At 38.7% G+C, this 22,357-nt stretch overlaps 1 protein-coding gene across 1 annotated transcript in view; it reads right to left on the reverse strand.

Annotated features, from left to right (window-relative positions):
- Window positions 1-18,938: 18,938 nt before the first annotated feature.
- Window positions 18,939-22,357, reverse strand: part of IRS1 (insulin receptor substrate 1) — a 59,755-nt gene continuing 56,336 nt past the window's right edge. The window contains exon 2 of the mRNA XM_060767860.2: window positions 18,939-20,015. The gene's annotated coding sequence lies outside the window, so the exon portion shown is untranslated. The remainder of the gene's footprint in view (window positions 20,016-22,357) is intronic.

A 22,357-nucleotide genomic window follows, 5' to 3' on the forward strand; every position in this document is an offset into this window, starting at 1 on the left:
CATTACAGGCTGCTACTTCCTGACATGAGAGAAGCCTCCCTGCATGATCGTAACACATCCAGGCATCCCCTGGGCAATATCTTTGTAGATGGCTGATTCTCTCACACCAGAAGTGACTTGCAGCATGCAAACAAACACACAAGCAAACTGACCTTTTCAGAACCTTAATCAACTAATGTGATCAAGAAAAAATATGGTAATAAGTTGCTGTTCAAGGTGTGTTGTTAATGTATATTTATCATCATTTTATGTAATTGTGTATTTTATTGCTGTTTTTATATTGTATTGGCACCGAATTGTTGCCTGCTGCTAGCCACTCTGAGTCCCTCTTTGGATGTTGAGAATAGGATGGGATATAAATGTTCTAAATAAATACATCTTGTTATGCAACAGAGACTTCCTTAGCACAACAATGCAATGTGAAAGGTGAAAACATTTTTTAAACCTAGCAGAGGAGACCCATGAAATCATCAACATCATCCTGATTTTGTTACAATTTAGGCACAAAGCAGCTGATAACATTTTAAAAATATGTGGTTTATAATTCATAACACGGATATATTTAAATCCACAACGTTTTTCAGTTGTACTCCATTCTGCATCATTAGTGCCCCGTGTCTTTGCTGAGGGCATTCTAAGAACTTTCCTTTCCTACTTTCCTTGACCTCCCCTGAGCATACTATGTTGGTTTTTCTGATCGTTACACTGAAATAACCCATTCTTTAAAAAGTATAAATTATATTGCATTCAGAAATGGGTTTATTAAATAGTTTTAAACTACACAAGTACTGAACAGCATTGCCGTATTTTTTCAAGATAGGAGATTCAGTATGAGCTTCTGTTTTGAAATCACACTAAAATTATACCAACTTGAAAACTTCAAAAAATGCCCTCCAAACAATGACAAATGACAGAATATTTTTCATGTTTAAGGCAACATTATACATTATATTAAAAGTGACATTTCACTTCATGTTCCTTTTAACACGGCCACATTATGAAACATATCATTTTGAAATTACGAAAAGAAATTGGGATAGAACTTAAGAGTACACGCATTGTTTTAAAATGATTCAACAAAGATGTTGGCTGGAATCCTGTATCAGCTACTTAGTTAAATATACTGAGCTGACACAAGGTTCTGGCTATCATTTCTACAGTTTTGCAGCTCCCCTAATTTGTCACCAGTTGGTTTCTTCTTCGGCATTTTCAAGGCACTGATTTTCTCAACTCAGATCTGGAGATAGGAGACAAAATCTCCATCTCCTCTCCATGGTTTGTTTCATCATCATGGCTTTGTGCTATCTGTATATTTGAGGTTATGAAGGGATGGACATGGAGGTGCTGCAAAAATGTTCAGTTATTTTGCTTTCAAACTTTTATGATACTATATTGTATTTTTATTCAGTCTGGATAATTTGTTTTACTATTGTGTGGTTGCTGATGATGATGATGTTATTTACAATTTCCTGTGTGTGTATGCATATTTACATACATCTGACAGGGGCCGCTATTTTGGATTGTTTTACTTGTACAGCATCATATACATTGATTGGGCTATATAAATAAATGATAATATGAAAAATAGTACTGGTGGGAATGTTTTTCCCCCCAGTATCGGCAGGTTAATTTAATTCAATTTTATGGTTAACAGCTCTCGGCCAGTAAACTTAAAAAATAATTACATTTTATAGAATATCTGTGTATTATTACACTTTTTATCCCCAGCTGCCACAGGTGCAGACTGCTTTCTTGCAGTGAGGGGAATTGCACAAATATAATTTAATCACAATTTTCCTGGCTCTCCCTGCCTTTTGACCAATCCCATTTGTATGACTTTGAATTCTTTATCAAACAGAAATGTAACTAGAACATGTCCCCTTTCAGTCATACATGTTATTTCTCTTTTCAATTTCAGATTCTCTTTTTAAATTTAATAGTTTTAGATAGTCATAGTGCTGCAATGATGTCATCTGCAAAGACCCTCAGAGATCCCTGCTGGTGCCTGTCTCAGAGCATCCAGCTAAGGAAAATAGCTGGATGTGTTGCTACAGATCCCCTGCTCTCCCACAACCTAGATTGTGTTGAGGAAGAGGTGTGTGGTTTACAAGATAGATTTTGGAGGTGAAAGCATCAGAGGACATAGCTACATTGGCTATAAGTCTGGAGAAGTGCTAAGAACATGACTGTTAGTTTGAAAAGGGTGAACCACATGATAGGGAGCTGGAATAGATGGCCCATGTGGTCTCTTCCAACTCTATTATTCTATTATTCTACTTTGCCGATCATTACAGCAGTTACAATTACAACCTGGGGATCACAACCAGATACAGTGAAGACATCTGCCCTTGCTACTCTGCTGCTGAGTATGCATGTCCAGTGTGGAATCTCACCACGCTAAAACAGTGGATGTGGCTCTTAATGAGACATGACGTATTATCATGGGGTGTCTGCGCCCTACACCACTGAAGAAATTACACTGTTTAGCCGGTATTGCACCATCTGACATCCGCTGGGAAGTAGCAACCAATAGTGAAAGGACCAAGGCAGTGACATCTCCGGTCCATCCCCTGTTTGGGTATCAGCCAGCACGTCAACTACTTAAATCAAGAAATAGTTTTCTAAGATCTACAGAGACACTCACTGGAACATCTCAGCAAGCGAGAGTCCAAAAGTAGCAGGCTAAAACCCACAACCTCAATCAATGGCTGATACCAAATGAGAGACTCCCCCCAGGCACACAGAAAACTGGGCGACTTGGAAGGCACTGAACAGACTGTGCTCTGGCACCACAAGATGCAGAGCCAACCTTAAGAAATGGGGCTACAAAGTGGAGCCACGACATGCGAGTGTGGAGAAGAGCAAACCACAGACCACCTATTACAATGCAACCTGAGCCCTGCCACATGCACAATGGAGGGTCTGCTTATAGCAACACCAGAGGCACTCCAAGTGGCCAGATACTGGTAAAAGGACGTTTAATAGAATGCCAAGTTTGCAAACTTTGTGGGTTTTTTTGTTTTGTTTTGTATATGAAATACAACTGTTTGGTTCGCTCCTGATAAGATAAATAAATAAATTACAGCAGTTGGTCAACTTCAGGCAAACTTTCAAGAAAGAGGACACTCACATGCAATCTTTCACATCCACATGTGAACTGCACACTTTGGATCAGTCTAGGGGGCAATTTAATGCTCTTAGGGACTGCATAGGCCCAAAGAGCATTTGGGACTGCATGGCTCCAGGGCCACATTACTTTCCTCCCAAGAGCTAGTTCAAGAATTGTGTATGATATCTGGGATAGCTAGCCAGGAGAAAGCAGATGTTGTGAGTTTAGAGGAAAGTTAAGCACTCTTCCTTGCTTACTGATTTTCCCCTGAAAACCGCACCCTCTCAAATCCCAAGTTACTAGCCTTAACTCTGTTGCTGAAGATCTGCTTTGATCCCAAGTCCAGTAGTCTATCCATTATACCGCTGGCATTTTCAGAATGACTTCTTGGATGCAAAGCAGCGGTTTACTATTTGTGACCTGAACATTCACAGCAAGATAGTCCATACCACTATCCTTTGATTCTGTTTAGATTCCACCTCTGTTAAGCTGAACATGATAGAAACTTTGCTATCTCGGGGAGAAGAAAACATCTTATTATCCTCTAGTCTTTCCTTCCAAAAACAAACCCTTGATTACAGGGCTGAGGGTTTAGGCAAACGCTGCTTGCCAACCTACCCACTGGCATGAATAACTTAAGGGATTTTGTTACATTTCTGGCAGTAAGAAGTACTTGTGTAACAAGCCATTAACACAGAGGCCTAAATAAAGACAAAATCACAAGGGAAGGGGGAAGACCCCGATTTCCAATCCATTGAGAGGCTTAATGCTGGAATGCCTTTCAGAGGCACGTCATTCTGTTGTTTTTGCTTTGCTTTCATTTTATAGTCAAAACAGTTTGATAGTTTCAAAGGAAAATCACATTTCTGAGCCCGTGGGGAAAATTTCAGCTCACCTCAAGATTGTAGGAAGCTGTACATTTGAAAGTGTGCCAAAGTTGACAGTTTCATGCTACATTTTATTCCAGACTCTCTCCTTCCCCTTTCTTCAACTTCTTCTTACATACTTTTTTCTCCCAGACCTGAGCCTGGAAGTCAGTGAATGAATTCCACATGTACTACAGTTTGTACTTTCACAGACTGCTTAAAAGCCAAAGTATCAGATTTCACAGTGCTGTGAAGAAGCTGGAAAGACTTCAAAGCACTTTTGAAACATCTATTACTTTTTTTGAGAGAGAACAATAGTTGCTCCACAGAAGGTTGAAATGATTCTGCTGTTCTCTGTTGGATTTGGATATCTACCTAGGCATATTCACACGCCCTTATTGTCACCACGCTAATGCCAACCCATATGACATGTCACTGGCAAAACAATAGTCAAAGCAGGGGATTTAATCTAATTCTGCCTCAGAACTTTCAAAGAGTTTGAACATTTTCAAATCTTTGTTTATTCTATGTATTTTCTGGTATTCTACTGCAAGTTGCCTTGAGTTTCATTTGTGGGACAAAGAAGGGATATGCCAAACAAACAAATTGGAATTGGTAGAAGGTGAGAGCTAGCATGATGCAGAGGTTTGAATATTGGATTATGGCTCAGTCTACACAGTCAGGAAAACCTGGACTCCACTCGAATCTGCTGCTGTCTGGCCCCACAATGTTAGTTAACATCCAGTGAGTATTATGGGGTTGGTGCAAAGTAGGAGGATACTCTAGAACTTGTTGGAAACTCCAGAGTATCTTGAGGTTGTGAGATAGTCCAACTGTTGGATCAGGTCCAATTCAGACTGATTTGTCCGTAGATTGGACATTTCCACACAGGAAAGAGGATGGATCATGCCCACATTTCTGCTACCATTCCCAGACAACCATGCAGCTCTGTTCAAGTTCTTGACTTCTACAGGTGCTTTGTTTTAACTTCAGCAAATGCAATCTCCTCCATTGTTAGCAAGAAGGAGGGAAGATGCCCCCTTCTTTCTTAATGGTCATGTGGTCACCCCTGCTATTGTCAGCACAGGGCATCTATGATGGCCAGGAGCTTGGAAAAATTTCCATGTCTGGCTGGGGGCTTTTTTGTGTCAGGAGCAACTTGAGAAACTGAAAGTCACTTCTGGAGTGGTACAATGGGTTAAACTGTTGTGCCAGCAGGACTGAAGACCAACAGGTCACAGGTTCGAATCCGGGGAGAGCGCGGATGAGCTCCCTCTGTCAGCTCCAGCTTCCCATGCAGGGACATGAGAGAAACCTCCCATAAGGATGGTAAAACATCAAAATATTGGGGCGTCCTCTGGGCAATGTCCAATTCTCTCACTCCAGAAGCAATTCCAGAATAAAGATGGCGAGGTGATAGTCCAATGTGCTCTGGGCCTGGCTGAACCAAGTGAATATCAATGCAGTGCCACAGCAGGTTCAACTGTGTGTGTCTTGCCCCAGATTTGGCAGCCAGTAGAATTCTGACCAACTAGGTGAAATTTGGCCGGTCACACACTCTCAGTTCAAAGAAAGGCAAAGGAAACCTGCTCTAAAGAATTCTTGCCAATAAAAATCAGGTTTGCCTTAGGGTTACTAAAAGTCAGAAACAATTCAAGATGCATACCATAACAATTAAAGGAAAATAAATGAGAGTTTGTGATTGCTGTAATAATTCCAGATTAATGAATGTTTAAAATGAAAAATTCCTCATGCAAGATCAGAATACTGATCCACGAAGTGATGCAGATAACTATCCACAAAGCTATTCCCTACAGCTTCTCCATCAATTGTGTAGCCTCAGCTATACCAGCTAAATCATCAGTCAAGATAGCTGAAATTATTAGACTCAAGTGTTTTATTGCTAAAATTATAAGACTCAAGTGTTTTTACTGGGCTGCCAGGAAAGATCCGTTCTTTATTATTATTTATCATTTCAATATAACACATTTAATTTACAATCTTTATCACATTCATAATAACCCTATGGCGTATGTCCTTTTATACACTGCCTGTTTGTAACATGAATTCACCTTTCTAACATTATTTCTCCATGTATCACCAATTCATCAAATTATTTCACAGTCTATAGTATCTCTGGTTAAAAAGCAAAATATTTAGCAGAAAGCCTCTGAAACTAGATTAGTATAGGACATCAAACATGGACATGTTTGTCTAAACCTTTATAAGGAATCTGCAAAATATAAACATATTGTATATATTGCAGTATATATACTGTATTATTGAAGTAAAAGCCATCTCATTTTCTGGCAACCACATTTATTAGGGGGAAAATACACTCAACATACCACAGCCTATTTTTTACTACAGGGCATACTTGTTAATATTTAGAATAAAGCATCTTATTCAGAATAATGCAACTATAAAATAGGTGTGCTACCTGTTCCATTGAATACGATATAGTTGCTTTCATCTCAAAGACCATGGAGACTTTACTTTCATTATGGACTCAAACAACAGTGTAGACCAATGAGGGTCCACAGGTCTGTGGCAGTAGCCATCTACCACCAGTTCCTGGAGTGTTTGCAGGAAATAAAGGAACAATTTTAGCCAATGGCCTCAAATATGGTGCTCATCCCGGAAAATATTTGTGAGTTCTCCCACATAAGAGAGCTCAAGAAGAATTGGTACAGACCACTGAGGTCTTCTCCCTTTTCCATGAAACACCGAACAATATAGCACTGGTCAAGACACTAGGCAATATGAGAATCACATTGAAAGACCTAGACAGGTCAAGACACTAGGCAATATGAGATCTTCTCACCAGATTATAATTCCCAAAGTTCTTTGTGAAAGTCACAGCAGTGATCATGATCCTGTTGGTCATCATAGAATACAACAGAAAAACAGAATAAGTGGCAAATGTTGGTAGAGTAACATGGCTACTAGTACTAGTACTGGTCCCAAGCAGAACAGGAAAGAGGAGAGGCCCATTATAGTGCTATATTGTAATTTAATTGCTATAGCTACCTCCCTAGAGTCCTGTGATAGGCAGTTTGGGGCAAAGCATTCCGAATTATCATCCACAACATCCATAGCTTCAGTAGACTACAGATTTCATGATTCCATAGGATGTTGCAATGGCAGCAGAAATGGTACACAGCCTGAATTCCCCCCCCCCCCCCCGACCCATGGGGAATATGTTCCAATCACACACAAGCACAAATGCCCTGTGGGAAACAGAAACCATGGATAACATTGAGTCCCATATTTTGACTATATTTTGGGAAGAAATATACCGTAGAATCACATTGGAAGACCTAGAGAAGCCCACAAACACTTCTGATGGTGGGGAGATGTTTTTTGGCATGTGAGTTACTGAAACCATGGACACTGAATCCATGGATAAGGGGATCATACTGTGCAGCACTGTCTTTGTGTCATGTGAATGAACCCTAGGGAGAAAGAAAGCTGTTTCACAGCTGTCAGGGTAGCTTTTTCTGACCATAGGGACACTTTCTGTACATCTTCCCACTGCTGAACCCTGCCCCCTTTCACCCCCTACCTTATGCTGACATAATGGAGCATTATACCAGCATATGATACCAAAGAGAATTCCAGGCAGCGAAACTGATATACACTTGTAATGCAGAATAGGCACACAGTATGCTTCGTGTATCTGTTGTCTTTTGAAAGAAGAACGATCCCTTCACTTCGGGAACATCTGTCTAGCCTAGATCATAAATAACCCTCACTGAGAGATGCAGCTAATAAAAGCGCCATTAAAACCAACTGAAATCTACTCTTCCAGGGAAGTGTTTGTTGCACATGTTTCTTTTTTCTCCACATACAAACCCACTGTTCTACAAAATTTTGTCTTGGAAAGTTGTGCAGAAAGAATACAGCTTCCTGTCTAAATGTTTTCTCCATAATTTAAAAAGCAGGCAAGTGATCAAAGTGAAATGACTGCTCTCATTTCATTGATACTGCTCGGCTTTGGACACAGTCCATTCCTGATTTATTACTGGATAGATTACAGCAGTAACTTTGTGTACCATAAAGCCCCCCAAAGTTATTTGTAAGTTACTGGAGCAACAGAAGCCAAGAAGACTGTACTATCAGATGTTTACAATGAGTCCTTTTTTCTCCCCTCCTTGATACATCCCTTGTGCTGATGACCTCATATAAAACTTTGACAAACAGATGCCACCCACAGGAAGGGCCACTGGGAATAGTTCAAAGACTTCTTACAACTGTTTTATGTTATTATTTTAACATCTGGAACAGCTCTACCACTTAGTAGCAAACCTATCATTGGGTAAACAAAGAGGTGAGCTGTGTGATCCTGTAGATCTTTGTTCAGAAAGAAATCCTAATGACTTTAAGGAGACTTTAAGTCAGTGGGGTATAAAATTCTAGGCAAAATGTGTTTGTGGTAGGTTTTTTGCTTCTTTAAGGGTTTTTTTAGAGCTTTACCAAACCAATACTAGTTTTGCTGAAAAGAGTGAATTATACAGCTCCAGATATTGTATGTGCCATTGGGCTACAACTTCAAGTATCTAGAAGGCCACAGGATTCCATCCCTAAGCTATACCTGGACCAGAATGAACTTCCCCTTTTCAGATCACATTCATTTTCCTCAAATAATAGTTATGTGGTAGGGCTACCACACCTCTCCGTGTCCCTGTATCCAAGGAAGGACATATCAATAGCTTGATTGAAAAGGGAGACTTTTTTCATAATACAGATGTGTCTTCTTTTGTTAAAGAGACTAATATTAATCTAAATATATCTACTTTTATCTAATTTTGGTATAAGCAGGCCAAATTAGTACTGATCTGGGAGATCACCAGATGTAGTGGATATGACCTCTCACACCAGGCAAAAGGTTTTGGCTTCTAGTATCCTTGTCTCTGTCCTGTGTATTTTACAGAAATGCTTGATATGTATCTTTATGGAACTGCATTTTAATATGGTATTTATGTGTTTTTTTTACTGTGCAGTGACTCGCCTTGAGCCATTGAGAGAGGCGGGTAAGAAATATTATTATTATTATTATTATTATTATTATTATTATTATTATTGCCAAACATTTATAGCTGTTCAGTGTCATAGAAAAGACTGATTTGTTTTTAGTAGATCCTTCTAGATAGTTTTACTTTAGCTTGGTACTAAATGCTGGTAAAAGATTAGCAGCTAGGAACAGACAGGGGAGTAAACTTTCCTGATTGTACTGTTTAATTGCTATTTGGATGGGAAATGGCAGGAATATTTTCCAGTGGAACCGATTGCCAGCCATGGGTATTTAGAGTGTTGGCATAGGGTAGTCTGGATATAATTAGTGTCAGCCCTCCAAATTTGTGAGTATAACTTCTGTTTATTTGTGGATTTGATTTGATATGTTCTCTCTAGGAATCTTGATATTCTTCCAGGGTGACTCCATGGTCAATTTCCACCAGGAGGACCTAGACATTGTATTAAAGATTGTGTTTGTTTTATTCACTTTCTAAACTTTTGCTGTGGTCCTGAGCTCCTAACCCCTATGAAAGTGAAGAGTCTCCACTGTGGTTATTTAACGGCCTAGTTCTGCAAGTCCCGTCAAAGGACTCTGATGCTTTCTCTCCTGTAAACCATCCACTGCATCTTTTGACACCATCTTTTTTAAAAGCAGTGCTGCATGTTGACGTTCACCTTCTTGTATTCCTGCAGTAAACCATAGTAAAGAAAGGTTATCAAACACTAATGCATCTACTTTCCACACAGCAAGCAATCCAAGCTGCTTTTACTGAATCAAAAAATGGGTTTTGCCAGTAACTTGGATTCTGTTGTGTCAAGTAGTACTAAACACAGCAATATATGTACAATGGGGCCATTTTCTGGTACAGTATTGCATTGTTGATTAAGGTCCCTTTCACACCGCTGTATAAAATCCAAATTGAACTGGATTATATGGCAGTGTGGACTCTGATAATGCAGTTCAAAGCAGATATCGTGGATTACTTGCCTTGATATTCTGGGTTATATGGGCTGTGTGGAAGGGCCCTGAGCAGTTACAACTGCTCTGAAAACTTAGCACTGTAGGAAGGCTTTTAATCACTTGATCACACAAGATTTTTCTACACTGAAAGGAACTATACATGTGATTACTAATTTGCCTATTACAAGTGGGACAACAAGAAAATGTTGAAGTTAGGAGTAATTCTATTCAAGATTCTACACACATAGATTTGTTTTCCTTCATCAGCTCTTGCATTTTTTTCTCCCAGGGAGCAGCATTCTCTGCCACTAAACATTGAACGGTTGAGGAGGGAGATTTCATCTCCTTGGGAAGACCACCCCCCCCCTTTCCATTCCCCATCCTCTCTCTCTCTCACACACACACACATTCACACATTCACACACACATTCATTTCTGTGTTTCTGCATACCAAAAGATTTGAGGCTGTAGAAATCATCCTCTGAGATATGGGTACTGTTTTGAATACATAAAAATAAGTATGCAAAATTGAGAAAGAGACTTCAGAATAGATGAAAATGAGTCAATTCAGCAGTGTTGATTACTGCATCAGGCATTAAAAACTTAGAAATATATTCACATCCATAAAGGAGTCATACTTTTATTGGGCAATGAAAAATGCAGAAAATGCACCATGGAAAGCTTTTGAAGTTTTGCTGGATTCTTCACCAGGCAAACCCATACTTACAGAGAATTCTGCAGGTTAATCAGTTGAAGCAAAAACAATAGAGATTAAACATCTGAAAAACTAAGGCATGCATTTAAGCATTAGTGTCTATGACCTGGTTATTGTTGGACTACAACTGCAGATATTCTTGCTAGGTCTGCTGGGAGTTATAGTCCAACAACAGCTGGAAAGCCATACTATTTGTGGCTCTGTTCCATAGCTTATGGTAAATTTCATCAGGTACATGTAATAACACACAGTATATAGCCGAAGGAAAATACTATTTATATTCATGATCATGTTCAGAAGCAGGAGATGATTATCAACTGATTTATTGCACAAATCCAACATGGTTCTAGTATTCTGAATTCCTGCCAAACAGATACAAACAGATGGAAGAACAACTTCCTTGTTTACAATGTTTTTTTGTTTTAAATTTAACATTGAACATACCTGCTGTTGAAGTAGGTATAGTATAAATTTTCCTCTGCATTCTTGACTACTTTGAACCAAACTGGAACAATAACAGAGTAATTCCTACCAACAGCAATACCACACACAGTAGGTGTTTTGATTACATTTCCAAGTTATTAGGTAAACATTAGGTTTTAACTAGATTGAGCCACCAGCAGAATAAAGGCATGCATGTTGTTGGTAATGCTCGTTTATATTCTCCAAGAAAAGAATGTATTCTCAACCAACCATGGTGTTTCCTTCCATTCTGATCTGAGGGTTGTTAGTCATGAAGTTAGCACTCCTGCTTTCCTAAATAATTGTGCATGAGCTTCCAGGTATTGTATATATCTTTAAGTTTCCAGTCAACTTATGGTGGCTCCATGAATTACGTAGCATTTTCTTAGGCAACAAATACTCCAAGCAGGTCTTGCTCTGAAATGTAGCCAACAGTTCATGCTATTCTTTGATGGTTATGCATCAAAATACTAGCCAGGGCTGATGCTGTTTAGCACCCAAGATCAGATGGGATCTCGTACCTTTGGAGCCACAGGACCAAGCAGATACAGGAATAGCATATTTTGGTTTTCTGACTGTTCCATACAAAGCCCTACATCAAATACATCAAATTCAAAAGATCCATCTAGTTCTTCAACCTATTTGAAGTAGCTGACAAGGAGACACCTCTTCAAGAAAATCTCAAAGAACACTATGAAGAAAATAAGGAAATGCACATATGCTTGCCACAACTGGTATTCCATGACATGCTGTTTCTGAATATGGAATGTCAATAATGACCATGAGCTACTGAAAAGCAATTCTCCATGAATTCATTTACTCTCTTACTAAGGGTCTCTAGGTTCAACAATGACCAAACCCTTTGACAGCAAATACCATATGATTATTAATACCATCGCAATAGCTCTCAATATACTCCCAATCAGAGGTACACCATTTTGGAGTCAACATGTGATACCTGTTAGGGGCAAGCCCATGCCCTTGCTGGGGGTGGGGGATGAGACGCCCCATTGTTTAGACCATGGTGGTTTACAGTTGCACATGTGTGTAAATGTCAGCAATTGACTGTATTTGCTGATAAGTAAATAAGAACCCGCTCTTGTCCTTATATCCCAGCGATCTATATGAGATTAGATTTTAAAATGGCAGTGGGGAAGGGGGTAACAGAAGGGCAGGATCAATGGGTGGAAAACTTAATGCCTTGGGGAGCTGCATGTAGCCTTTTAAAGTAGTGTTTTCATGCTATAAATGAACCACCCTGGTATGAACCAGCAGTAAGCTACAGAGAATTGCCCCCAAATGTCTATAACAGCATTTTAGACATTATGTTTATTTTGTGGGAGTGTACTAAAGGCTGTGGCAAAATGCAGATTTTTATAGATATCATCATCTAATTGCAATGTCCAACACACATTTTGGTGCCTGAAATGTTAGACTTGTTTCTGGGTGCATTTGACCTACTGATTCCAAAAATCTCTCTATGAGCTCTAGTTTTTGAGATACAGAACATAAGCTATCTACCAGTCACCCTCTGCTAGTCCACAGAAAATCATAATAACCATATCTAAGAAACTAGAGCTATTTGATCTATTCAATGCAATTTTTGAACCAGTGCCTCAAATACCACAGGAACAGTCCTAGAAATGAAGATGCCAAGATTTGTTTTTTGTTGGACTGTTATCATTCATTGCAGCAAAATTTGCCTGCAAACCAGGAGTTACAAGGACCAGAAACTAAGTCCACATTTCACAGAAATGGCGGTAAAAGAGTTGGAGTGAAGTTGGATTTGACAGAGTGAATATGGCTGCTGAAAAGCATGGTTTAAATCTTTTATTTTCAATGTACATTCACAGGGGAAAACCCACTTTTTCACTGTTTCACTTCTGATTTGTCAGAGATTTGACTATATCCATCTAAACGAACATCTGGGAGTTGTTTAGAAAGAGAATGGATGAGATCACACTGGACTGATGAATAGCACAGATACTCAGATCACTGCTACACAATCTGAAATGCATTTTATATGCATTCACAAAAGGAAATTACTTAGAAAAACACTTACGTGAACTTCTGATCATCCAATCAATAATAGTAACTAGCTGAAATTTAAGAATATACAGACTACATAATCTGGATGCATTTAACATTTCTCAAAGTTTTTCATGTCTTCTTTAAAGCAGATTTATTGATTGTGCAACCTAGGACACTAAAAATCTGTATTCACTTAGGCTCCTTCCACACAGCTGTATAAATTCCACATCGAACTGGATTATATGGTAGTGCGGACTCAGATAACCCAGTTCAAATCAATATTGTGGATTGATATTCTGTGTTATATGGCTGTGTGGAAGGCCCTTTAGTTTATATAATTTCTATTAAAGTGGTGTAGTTTAGTATAAATGCAAGATACATTTCAGAAACAAGAAACAGAGGTGGGAGGAAGTGTCATCACAGGTCCAATGTTCTCATACTGATCCAGAATAACTATGATTTAATACTGCTGTGTCAAGCAACAAAATAACAGAAACTATATAATATGTAACAACATATAATTTCTTAAATTTGAAAGGAAACATTTATCTTTAAGGGGCATTAAAAGAAAAAAGGAAGAACCTCTGCAGGAATTCTATACACACACAGATTTGGAAGAACAAGAAAAGATGGCAAGAGCAGGTAGACTCCCAAATAATTTGGCAAAATTGGACCACAAAAAACCCTATGTAGCTGAACCTCCTCAGGAATTGTCAATCAGAAGTAAATTAAATGATGACACACCAAGAAAAGTTAAGATGGTGATAGTTGCTGGGCCTTCTAAGGAATTAACAAAGTTGGCCTGGAATCTATTCTGTACACTCTTTTGAATAAGTTACACTGAATATATGAAGGGCACCAATAGGACCTTGTGCTAAAAGTCTTTCTACTTAAGAATGCTTGCATAACAATGGATGGGGAAAATCTTCCTTTTCCCTGCATGTAGTTAAAATCAATAACAACTCGTAATACTGACCCATCTTAAAAACAGTTTAAATAGGGATAGTCAATATTGGCAGACAAGTTGTTATTGGTTTTCCCTACTTGCAAGGAGAAGGCAATGTTTCCTCCATCCATCATTATTCAATTTGCTTGCCAATATTATCCTCTCATCTTAAAAATAGCTCTGAGTTAGTTGTATACACATGCATGCGAGATAAATCCTAGGTAACACAATGGAATTTACTTCCACATGCATATACACACAAAGGGTCATGTTGGTGAGTTGCAAACAAATACACATACTACTAGGAGTTGAATGGAATTTATTTCTGGGTGAGAGACTTAACAGGGTTATACAATTGTAGACAGTGTTTACTTCAAAGTAAGCTTCCCATGTTCAACTGGGCTTGCTACCAGATAAATGTGTCTTGGGGCCCTTCCACATAGCCATATAACTCTGAATATCAAGGCAGATAATCCACAATATCTGCTTTAAACTGGTTTATCTGAGTCCACATTGCTATATAATCCAGTTCAAAGCAGATGTGGAATTTTATACAGCTGTGCGGAAGGGGCCTTGTGAATTTTGCATGCCTTACCAGATCACTCCATATATCCACTAAAAGCAATATTATTCGGGAATTTTCCCATATATAATCTGCAGGTTGACCACAACAGTGCTCTCCTCACCACCTGAATAATTATGAATCAAACATGTCACAGGAAAAAAGTGAGTTATGGCATCATAATTGAACAACTGTACAGTGTTCCCTCATCACGGGTGTTACGTTCCAGGAGCAACCGCGATAAGTAAAAATCCGTGATATAGGGACGCCTGGCTCCCCCTCCACTCCTCCTCCTCTTCCCCCTCCTCTTCCTCCTTCCTAAATCTCTATTGCCTTTGGTGGGTTTTAAGGTGAGGCCGCCGAGGAAAGGTCAGGCCCGTGATGCAAGGACACCTGGCTCCCCCTCCACTCCTCCTCTTCCTCCTTCCTAATCTCCATCACTTTGGCTAGCATCGAGGCGAGGCTGGGAGGGGGAAGGGAAAGAGCATGCCTGTGTGGCCAAGACCTGCTGTTGCTGTTGATGACTCCTGCGAGCATTCCCTCCCTCCGCCCCCACCTCCTGGCCTGCCTGCACCTCAGGCAGAACCAGCTGAAAAAAAAGGTGCATGGACCCTCACCCTCCCTAACCTGTCCCCTCTGCCTCCAGTGCCTTTGGGCCTCTGGCCTCGTGCCCACTCACCTCTTTGGGGACCAGCTGATTCTCCTTGCTGGGCACCATGGCCCACAGCGCAGGCAGGCAGGCCAGGAGCCGGAGCCGGAGGGAGGGAGAGCTCGCGGGAAGCGTCATCAGCAGCAACAGCAGTCCAAGGAGCTGCTGGAGCAGGAAGGAGGTGGTGGTATGCTTCCTTTGTTCTTGGTGGCTTCCCTTGTTCCTCCTCTTTCCCCGACTCAGCCCCCAATAAATTCATATTTGTTTTTTAAAAACCCCACGAAACAGCGAGTCCACGTAAAGCGAACCGCAAAACAGTGGGGGAACACTGTACTGCAAAAACCCATATCTAGCACACTTACCTAGAATAAGACCGGCCAACAAGTGACAGAGGATGCAGTTTGACAATATGTGAACTGCCATAGTTCACATAATTCTAGTTGGAAGACACCACAATCCAACCCCGAACCTTGCAGAAACACACAATCAAAGCAGTCTCAACAGATCGTCATCTGGTCTATTTTAAAACTTCTATTGAAGACTCCACTACACTTTGTGGCAGCATATTCACAGATTAACAAGTTCTTCCTAATGTTTGGATGGATTTTTTTTTATTTTGCAATTTGAATCCATTGCTGTGCCCTAGTCTCCAGAACAGCAGCAAACAAGATTGCCTCCTCAATCTGACATCTGTTTAAAATATTTTAAAATGGTTATCATGTCCCCTTCTCAAGCTCCTCTTCTCCAAGCTAAAAACAGCAAGTTTTCCTCATAGAGCTTAGCATCCATTTTGGTCACCCTCCTCTGGGAACGTTCTGGATTTTCAAAATCCTTTCTGAATTATGGTGCCCAAAACTGAACAGTATTCCAGGTGAGGTTTGAGTGATTAAGAATACAGTGGGACTATCATTTCTCTCAATCTAGACATTATACTCCTATTGTTGCAGACTAGGTTCAATGCCATAGAATCCCTGGAGTTGTAGTTTTACAAAGTCTTGAGCCTTCTCTGCCCAAGAGTGATGGTGCCTTACCAGACACTCAAAATTCCTCAGCATTGAGCAATGGCACTAGAATTAGTGTCAAATTGCATTAATTTTACAGTTTAGATGCACCCAGAGTCACTGTATTAGCAGGAATATAGTATGACCATCAAGGGAAGCAATAGCACCACTCTATTCTGCTTGATCAGATCCCATCTGGAGTACTAGGTTCAGTTCTGGACAGCACAATTCAAGGATACTGACAACCTAGAGGATGTCGAGAAGGGTGCTCAAGATGATCAAAACTCTGGAAACCAAACCTTATCAGAAACAATTTAGGGAACTGGATATGTTAGCTTGCAGAAGAATGACAGGTAACATGATCCCATGTTCCAGGCAGCAAGAAACCCAGGAACTAGGTAAGATCTGTTGAGTAGTTAATTCAGTCCAGGACAGCCACAGTTTATCCAAAATGACCAAGGGGAAAATAAGAGGATGGCCATCAGCTGGTCTAGGAACCATTCTAACAAGTCAGCAGTCTAGGCAAGAGAAGCCACCAGGAAGTAAAACAGAGTTGTTAATTTTAGTCAATCCAAAGGTACAGAAAACACAGATTACACCCAGTCCCCAGGAAAAGTTGGCTATGAGCAACAGAAACTCTGGAGATCTGTTGGGAGATTCAAGGACAACTGTCTTTGATCTACCATTAATAAAACGTTTGATGACCACAACTGTCACTGACCCTCAATAACAGTACACTCAATTTAGAAAGGTTATTCTTTTGGTTGGCAACTTCTAAAGTCCCAAAGGAGGCATAGCCACTGTCTATTCTATCCTGGGGATTCTGGGACCTGTTATCAAAAAAGAGAGAAACTTTACCAAAGCCTTGCCATTTTTGAAACATACGTTTTGTAGATTTGTTATCGGAACACAGTTTTTGTGTTGGTCTAAAACCTAATCCCAGGAACAAATTTTGGACTGTGTTTGTGCATTTCATGGCTATAGGTAGTTCAATATTCTAAGATTGCTTTAGTCTGCAGACCATTGTTCCCACTAAATCTTTATAAATACCTGTGTAATGTTTTCTAAACGTTCCAGTGGTGGCAAAACTTTTGGCAAATGAAGCAACAAAAGACTTTGTTTATTTCTGACATGCTGTATGTAATTCTGAATATTTTCCAGGTATTTTAGTATGACACCTTCCCCTAATAAAGCCAGCCAATACTAGACAAGGGTGCATATTTATATTTATAAGTGTTTGCAAATGAAAGTTATTCTTGCTAAGAGGAAATGTATGAATAAAACTGCATATATTCTTCACTGTGTTGTGACAGCAATATGTCTGAGGCAGTATTAGTTTGGGATCTAGTAGTCTATCTTTTTCTTGCAGCAGCCAATATAATGATTTAATGTCTTCCTCCACAGGAAGCAAGCAGTGTTCAATCAGACAGGCAGGGAGAGTTATGGCACTTGCATTGGGATATGGTTGCATTAGCATCAACTGGCACATCACTGAACTTCTGTGAGCAAGACTGAAATCTTCCCATGCAGTGAAATATAATCATGCATGTAATGTACAATAACTAATCATTTGAAGGGTAAACCAAATCTGTGGGAGGCCAATTTTAAAAACATAACAGGTGCAGCTTAGTACGCCATATATCTTTTACTGGACATTACTATGAAGCCCCCTGATCTGCTGCAAAGGACCATCAAAAATGGCTGGTTGGAATCAGCATTCCAGTGACTCAAAAAACAAACCACCTAGTGATGACACACAAATGTTTGCATGTGTATTCAAGATATTTTATACTCCCACATGAGTATGCTTAAGATTGCAGTTTTGAACTAGAACAGGAAGAATGATCTAACAATACTTAAGATAATACATGTTAATGGAGTGCCTTATTTCTGATGCATTTAGAATTCTAGGTTAAGTGTACACGACTCAAAGGCTTGGTTAACATTTTTATAATTGGGAATAGTCACTTTAAAATGGAATTTTAATGGATTGTTTATAGTCTTTATTCCTCTCTATCTTTATAATTATTTTATGGTTTTGAGGATCACTTTACACATACAGATTGGGTCTATTTTCTATATTGCTTTGCAGCCACATCCCAAATTCCACTTAAGAGTACTGAAGTGAGTGGCTGCCACCAATTGTTAGAAAAATAATTTGGGAAGGACACAAAAATAATTTGTTTTACTCTTTCACATAAGAAACTAGCTGGATAGGAGATGATTGAAGTGTTTCAGTGAAACACATAAGATATACTGTACAAGAGAGTAAAAAATAGCAAAATTTATTTGTCTTCTAGAATACATAACCTAGTACAATTGTACATTTCAACCCTCTCAATAGTGAAGAAACCACACAATTCTCAATATAAAACAAGGTTGTGATAAGACACAGTGCCAGGGTTTCAGTAAGATCCAGTGTAGAGAAATATGAGAATTCTGAGAAATTTTGTAAATTATTTTATTATCACCTCCCTTGCTCCCAGCATTTTAAATATTGATTCTAAAGTAACAATCTAGAATTAGTAATCTCATCTCTAAGAATGCAAGGACACTTCCCAAATGGACATGTATAAAAAAACTAGTACAACTGAAAGAAGAGTAATGAAAGCAGGAGAAATAAAGATAAAACGGTATCTAGTTTATTAAGTATAGAAAGAGATTTCCAGAATTTACAAACACCGACATATTTCATTCCAGGGATATTTCAATTTGAAGAGTTTGCCTGTGTTTTGTTCTTGTTTTTCTTCAATATATATATATATACACATATATATATATATATATATATATATATATATACAATGGAAGACTTAGATTTATTTTTCTCATGTTTTTTAGGTTCCTGTGCAACCAACAGTTTCAAATTCACACTTCTATATATCATGCACAGTTAAGTTTTCCTTTCATTAATACAGCCTTATGTTTTACAGGGAGAGTACAAAATATTATTTTCTATTTGAAAGAATTCAGCTCAATTTTAGGGTTATTTTACAAATTACGGTACCAGCAAATATGACTGTACAATCCATGGGCCATTGATCCATATTATATTATATTCTGACTTACAATCTTAAAAAAGAATAGTACCCTACTCTATTCTTAAATCAACTTGTTTTAAGCATACCCCACCCTAACCCCACTCTGTTTACAACAGAATATAATATACCTCAGTTCCACATCAAAAAAAGATGTGCTGTAGGAAAAGTTACATTTTAATTAAAAAAGTACATGTATAAATCAAAAACCTATGTTAAATATTTAATACTCTTCAACCAACATTAACAGTTTGTATGTAATAATTTACACTGATGATTTGTCGTACAGGTTTTTCAGCAGCAACTTAAAATCTGTGTCTTCTGAGCTAGTAGTATACCCATGCTCACCGTTATTACGGGGATGGGCACATGAGTTCACTGTAGCCAACTAAGTCTTTATGGTGGAGGAGAAAGTAATTGTAGACTTGTCGTCCAGGGGTCACAGTGCTTTTGCTTGGCACAAAAAATTGAAGAAGAAAAAAATGTGCAGTTCAGTCAACTAACTCCTGAGGTCTGTGTAAAGTAAACAAATTGAACTGGAGGCATCGTACCCATCTACTGAGGAAGAAGATGTGAGGTCCTAGTTGTGATACACAAAACAGTCTGGATACCCATGAGTTCAAAGAAGGACTTTTTCTGAGGTTGTGTAGGTCATCATTCTGAAAACAGAAGAAAAAGAAAAATGAAGCATGTGGAAATATATAGTGTTATAATTCCTGTAAAAAAGATAAACACAGGATTAGCTTTTTATTGAGTTATTGAGCAACCAAATATATACTATATACCCATGTATAAGTCTAGAAATGCTAGTCAAGCAATCAACCCAAAAATACCATGGTGGTTTTATTTCCAAGTGAATGTGGGTATTGTACGCAAATATTATAAAAAAGTGAACTATCCCCTTCTCCGAGTAGAGTGGCTTAGTCTACCTCGGGAGCATTTAAAAGAAGAAACAACCCACCCTATTCTCTCCGTCATGGCACCATTTTGGGGTTTTTGAATACCTGGGTGGGAAAATGACAGCTATGGCCAGGAGTATCTGTCTCCTTGAAGCATCACTGGTGGTTTTCCCTCACCATGAAATGGCTCTTGGCTTATCCATGGGTTATATTAAAATCCATAATTTTGGCCTCAAGACCTGCTCTGGGACTTATACATGTGGTTGATTTATACATCCATTCATATGGTAAATAAATCTAACTGGGATGGAAATGTTTAAATATCTTAAGCAAACACTGTCAATAAAGATTGCACACACAACTTCTTCTGCAAATGATTTAGCTGGACATCTGAAATAATGATAGTACTGAATACAAGTGGATCTACCTGTTGCATGCCATTCCTATTATTCTTTCCCCCAATCACTGTCTGATAAGAGAAAACTGAGAGTAACCAAACTAAAATGAGTTGAGGAAAGGGGACTGTTTTGGATCTTGTCCTTTTTTTTCCCTCCCAGGATGAGAAAGACAGTTAGAAAGATGCAATTTGGGGCAGGAAATAGTAGGGAAGAAAAAATGAACAGCCCCTTCATTTTTTTCTGTCCACTCTGCCTGGTCTTCCACTTTATCTGAAGTTAGAACTTTATAAAACATGTTTTTGAATTCTTTATGCTTTAGAAACTAGTTGATCTAATTTCTTTTGCTACCTTATTACACAGTACATAAATTCACACACCGTGAAGATGGGGTCAGAAGAAGGCTTTCATTGATATGTTTCAAGCCATGTGTTATGGGAAAAACACTATAGACAGACTATTAAAAGCACTACAAGCTGAAGACCTATAATATGTTGCACAGTAATCCACTTTATTCCTGTTTCCCTGAGGTCCCCCTATTCTCTACACATCCTATTCTCTGACCCATAGAACATGCTCAATCTGTAGCAGTTTTTATACATTTCTTTTAAAAAAAACTAAACTTTTTGCTTTTGTTGATACTTCACTTTTCTGCATAAGGAGTGAAATTCTGGTACTGTCAAGATCCATACTTAGAAAATGAATTTGCTATTAAGTGTATACATGATACTTCCTAGATTCCAGAAAGTCAGTTCTAACAACTGACTTGTTTTATTCTGCCCCAGGTTACACTAGCTTCAAAATCCCACCAACACAACCACATACCCAAAATCCATCTGGGAAAAAATTACAACCCTGTTCTCAAACCTATTACAGCTGTGTTACAGGATGTCTATGTGAAGTGCATTTACCGAGTTTTTAACTTTTATCTAAATTAAACTATTTTAAGTAAGACTTGGATTTCTAAGAGGACCTCTATGTATTTTTCAGCTTATAGGAGCTTTACTTCCAAAAGATAGTCAGGCAGTTTATTATTATTTCCCTTTTAGTGAAATGTTGAGACTTTTTTTTTCAGAGAAATGGAAAACTGGTAACAGTCTGCCAATGCTATGTGCTAATTGCTTAAGTAATCAAATTATTTTGTGTGGTCCTTCACGTGAACAGAAAGTCCTGTATTTGCAAATGTTTGGTATACTGTGAAAATCCCCGGGAGTATTTCTCTCGCAGGTTTTTAAAATACTTTCAACTTTCTCCTAATCTCCCTTCAGTAATCTACACAAGCATTCCTATTGGAACAACTATATGAAATTTAACATACTCAGTTTTAAAACATGTTCGGCCTAAAATTAGCCCTGCCACACTTTCTTTTAAAAGTCTAGTGACAAAAGAAGAAACTGCCTCATTTAAACAGCGAAGAGGTGAAATATACATGGGTTGCTTTCTGTTTCATACTTGGCTGTCTTCCAGCAGGACTGAATGAATAGTCTACCGCAAGAACAAACTGTACCTAGCAGAATGGTCACATGCTCTAACCTGTGATAGATATGCAATCAAAGGAATTGAGAGGAAATATAGTCCTACTTCCTATGTCAGTATTTGTTGCTCTGAGATACTCTGAAGAGACTAAAGCAATTTTCAATGTCAAAGAGAAACATCATGTTTTACATCATGCCTTTTTACCTTCTTCCACTACACAAGGAAGGAAGG

The sequence above is a fragment of the Anolis sagrei genome, chromosome 3 (assembly GCF_037176765.1).
Source record: "Anolis sagrei isolate rAnoSag1 chromosome 3, rAnoSag1.mat, whole genome shotgun sequence".
NCBI lineage: Eukaryota > Metazoa > Chordata > Lepidosauria > Squamata > Dactyloidae > Anolis > Anolis sagrei.